Below are 5,210 nucleotides of genomic sequence, written 5' to 3'. Positions count from 1 at the left end.
TATTACTAGCACACTGTGGAGAGATTCTGGCATCTGTATTTAGTGAGTTGGTGGGAGGCAGCAAGGTTCCGTCAGTGTAAGGAGGAACATCAGGGGTCCTAAACCACACAGTTAAAGGATAATTGAGATTTATTACAACTTTGGTCTTATTTAAATAGTTGGCCAATTTTTTTTAGCGTGATAGCGCTGCACTCACTAAAGTAACTGCTGAGTTCTTGAAAGACTAACACGGCAAATAACATGAAAAGTCAGACCTGTTAAAAAAGATAACCAGTTTAACCAGATTATTAAAAGCCACTTCATTAATTCTCATTGCACAGGAAAAATGTGTGTGCAACAACCACAGTCAGTATGGTAGGTCAAAATTTAACCATGAGGCAGTTTGGTCATTAATCTCAGATTTTGCTTTATTTTATCTTCCAAGTAAGTCACCCCCAATGAACCTGGTGAGAGGAATGAAGGGACAACTACAATTATCCTTTAATAAACCTGAAATAGTGGGTTTTTTGGCCACCTGGGGGCAGCGTAACAAGCTAACAGTTACTCATTTACACATGTAGCAGTCATGGAGCAACATAATCATTTGGAGACACCTGGTCAGTATAGTCCAATATTCACTCTGGTCTCCATCTCCATATTTTGGCTGCTAAACAGGGATTACAGCAGCTTTAAGCACCCTCATATGTTTATTAAGATATGTAAAATGATTTTCTCCCTTGCAGCAGAACAGAAGTTACTGTGAGACAAACTGATATTTTGTATTTTTACCAATTGCACAACAGTTTTTTTTCCATACTCGATGAGAACAACTGCTCATTTGAGTATATGCTCATATCCTTTCACTCCAATCTGAAATCAAACCCCAGGCTCAAAAAAGGTGAATGTCATCATCTCTCCTTTCTTTCTTCACTTACGTCAACCTCCAGCTCATAATGTGGACTCCATGCACTCTTTATTCCCAACATGTCTAAATGCAAATAAAGATATACGAGAGCAAGGGGCTTTGAGGAAACCCAGACCACCTGGCTCCTCTGGCCCTCTTTACCTCTTTACCTCCCTGCGTGAACAGACACTAACATGAGCATGTTTTCAGTTTGCAGCAGCGGGAATAATATACGTGGATGTGAACAACTGTGCTTGTGCTTTGTGCTTTTTTTTTTTTATACTCCAGGCTGAGCTCAGTTCAACATACCAATGGTTGCTATTTCGACTGGATGACAGCAGCCTCGCTGCCCAGTCTTCAAGCACACCGCACTCACTCAGAGCTCCGCAGCTGAGGTAATGCCTGGGTCGCAGGCCAACAGGGATACCAAATCACATCTAAATTTAGAGGATTGTTAAGTGGACTGTGTAACAATTCCATCAGTCAAACTGTCTGACTTCTCCCTTTCGTGTTTTACAAAAGCGGATTTTCTACATTTTACAGCAATGTATCATGGATTACGTCACAGCCGAGACTCACAGGCGAACAGTTCTGTGGTGTCATCATTTAGATTTAACTTCACCGTTATGTTAGGCATCGGGGTGTTCTCTTTGTGCTCCACACGACCAGCCACTGAACCCCATAAGTAAACCTCAATAAGTAAAGGAGCCTTATCCTCGGAAGAGAGCTGAGGCGCTGCTTCAATGCTCATCCTCAGAATGTTTTGATACTTTGCTCTTGATCTGAGGTGAACGATACAAGCTTCTGGCAAATACCAAGCTGACTGTAAGATATTAGCCCTTCTCTTACAGGGTATCACATGAGCCTGCCTCGGGGCATCACTGAAAGCTCTTAATGCCTTCCACCTTGCTGCAATGCCACTTTTCCCAGGAGCTGGACTGTCTGTCAACTGTTTTAGAAAAAAAAGTCAAGGAGGTAAGCAGGGCCGTAGCTGACGGCATGTCTTCAATGGCATTTGCAGGTTTTAAGCAAACTTGAGGCAGTTTTTCTACTGTTAAAAAAGTAAATCTGAATATTAGGATACATTCAATTAACACAATCTAACAACTAGGACTGTACTCAAATTGCAATGTGTTTTGGAAATACACTATTAATGAAACGTCCAAATCAAGTGGATAATGTTGTGTGCTGGGTGGATGCTAAATCACTTATGCCAACCAAAGCTGCACTAATGAACACTACTATATATATAGTATATATAAATGCTGGGCCAAATGACTATATGTATAGTGAAAGAATGGTAGATGGATTGGTTCAGTCTCAACAAAGTTCACCTACCTGTTAAACATAGCAGCTAAACTCTCAGATGTTTTTAAAAACAAAGCTAAAACTAGAGTGAATGTTGGATTGACATGCATCAGGGGCAGGAACATGTCTCCAAATTAATAATGGTAATGCTGCTCCCTGTCCACTGGATGTGAAAACAGGGAGTTTGAGCTAGTTTTCTGACACGTTAGCCATAACAACTTTAAAAGACCATTATATGAGGGATTTTTAGCTTGTTGAAGTTGTCTTTATTCTGGTCCCCAAGTGGCTGAACAGATAAATGCAGCTACATTGAATATTAATAAATGTGTATCTTTGGTAAATCAGAACAGTAAAGTAAATTGATACATATATACTGAAATGAATAATTTTCATGTTACAGATTAGGGAAACATCTTGAAATGTTAGGTTAAAGCTAAACTATGAATTCCTTAATCGTTGATCAGAGAAGTGACCTGATCACAGAGTTTCATAAGGAAACCAAACATCTTTCCTTCATGAGTCCAATACGGTGGATGGCCGAGATCAAGGTAGATAAGGTGAAAGAGTGGTTAAGCCTGTCTGGATGATTACCAAGCCATTGAGCTACTGGAACACATCAATTCCCAGTTGCTGCGCACTGGTTTTGTAGAAGTCACTCTTATCCAATGACCTCACTACTCTATCAAATAACTCAGAGATAAGCATTGGAGGTAACAACCCAGTCTGCAAACAAAAACCTCCATTATAAATAGCCTTAAAGACCGCTTCAGACTGCTGGAAGGAGAGAACACACACAAACACACACACACACACACACACACACACACACACACACACACACACACACACACACACACACACACAGACACGCAGTTCGAGTTCTTCATGTGGAGCAGCAGGGTACGGTGAGGACATCCCCTCTTTGGATCAGGATTACCCAGCTGCTGAATCAAGCTTCCACCAACGGGTCTGTGTGAGTTATGCAATATATCTTCTCTCATCTTCCCTGTCAGGAGCAGACTGAGGCTAATTCATAACAGAATTAAAATACTGGGTCTATTTGGCTTCTTTTTATTCACAGCTTCAGTTATATAAAGTGAAGCAATCTGGAATAGCAAAGGTAAAACATAAATAACAGGGAAAAATATTGTGCTGTGTCATTCATAAAGTATTGCAAAGCTGGCCTGTCCTCTGCTTGACTTGTCCAAATCAAGTTTTTGTAGCAGTTTTTGTGCTTCACTCCTACTTGGTGATCAAAGTGAGGGAGAAAGGGATGAAGATATTTCACTTAAGTATGCATTGTGATGCTGGCTTCAAAGGCATGCACTATTAAGATTCATAAGTACTGGCTTTGGAACGCAAGGAGACGATAACAGCCTGAGCAGACGTTTGGGGTGATAATGCAAAGGTGAACTTGTTTTTCTAACACAAGGGGAGAGGTGGGGATGAGTCTATGTGTAAAGGAGAAAACAGTCGAAACCAAGGAATCAGGAGAAATAAAGAAAAAATGGTGTTTAAGATAGTAAATGAGTGAAAATTAGTGAGAAGAGACAGAGGGGAGAGTGAGAGTGAGGGGAAGAGGGACAAGAGGCTCGTGTCAGGGTGAGATAACATATGGCAGCACTGTGACGGCCCTACTACGTTAGGATGCAGCATATCTGCATTCAATCGCACAAACACTACTTGCTGCTTACATCATACGAAAACTATGACTTTTTTGACAGTCAAAGACTAAAGTAAACTTTGAAATCAAACCGTGACAAAATTTATGTATAAGCTAAATTATTAAAAAGGAAGATGGAAAAACAAAATAATAATTGCATGTTACATTTTACTGCAAAATCTTTTTGTTAGTTCAATTAGTAAAACAGTATCTGCTGGTTAAAAGATGTAGCTTCTTGATTATTATTACTAAACCTATGTCTGCAGTAACGTGTCTGGCAGCAGTGTTATCTATTGTTCTTTGATGGCAAAAAAAACAGATTTATGGGCTAGCAAAAAATGTGTTGATGTAGAAGTCACGCTAACGTTACTTTCAGCTGGCTAGCTTTTGTGTTGCTATTAACAGCTTGAGCCAAACACAGATGGAGAATAGTATTTTAGTGAACAACATTCTAAATAATGCTAGGTGAGCTTAAAAAATGAGATTTTAACTAAAGCTTACATAAATCAAATGACTAAAATGTGATTAGACTAAGCCAAAACCAGTGGCCAGAATGAACACAGATCTGTTAAGGCTAACAGAATTGTTACTGAATAACACCAGCAAATATTCCAAATATGATTATTATTAGTCCAAAGAGCAGCAAGCAGCGAGGCCATGTAGACTTGTTCGCCTAGGCGAGCGTCAGGGGCCAGGTCTGAGGCCCCAGCCAAGTCAAAAACCAGGGGAGGGTTGTTTATAGAAGCAGAGACGTTCAGGAGGAACGTATCTTCTGGGCTGATCCCAGGAGCCGGACCTAATTAGAAACAACTGGTCGAAATTCACTTCAATGGCTATTCAGAGCTCTCTTTTTATGTTGCTTGGCCGGTCCCGCGCGTTCATCAGCTGCACCTCAAGGCTCATCTCCATCTCTTAAGACTCCCCTGCCTGCGCAATGTTTGTGGATTTCATGGATGGTGAAAAATAAATTTGAGGCCCGCCACCTAACTCCCCAGCATTATCTCTCATCTCTCACACACACACACACACACACACACACAGGTCTGATCTTGAAACAACAGGCCACAATCACTTGTCAGGTCAAATCTGTTTCAAATTGGCCCTGAACTTTCATATGTTTGGACCCCATCCTGTTGCTTATGAGAAAAATTACATCATGGATCTGGTTTACTGTAGCTGCACCGAAATTTCCTCGTAGTGGTTTAATCTCTCACCCTGCTCGTGTTTGGAGTTGAGCCACTTATCATTAGCAATGAGATCACAGAGGGATCTTTAGATAAAAATAAGTGCCACCACTGAGTTTTTCCAATCCAACTATACAATACTGACCTGGCTCACAGCATGATTTCTACCACA

This window comes from Anoplopoma fimbria, chromosome 7, assembly GCF_027596085.1.
Source record: "Anoplopoma fimbria isolate UVic2021 breed Golden Eagle Sablefish chromosome 7, Afim_UVic_2022, whole genome shotgun sequence".
NCBI lineage: Eukaryota > Metazoa > Chordata > Actinopteri > Perciformes > Anoplopomatidae > Anoplopoma > Anoplopoma fimbria.
Note: the sequence above shows the minus strand (reverse complement) of the source record.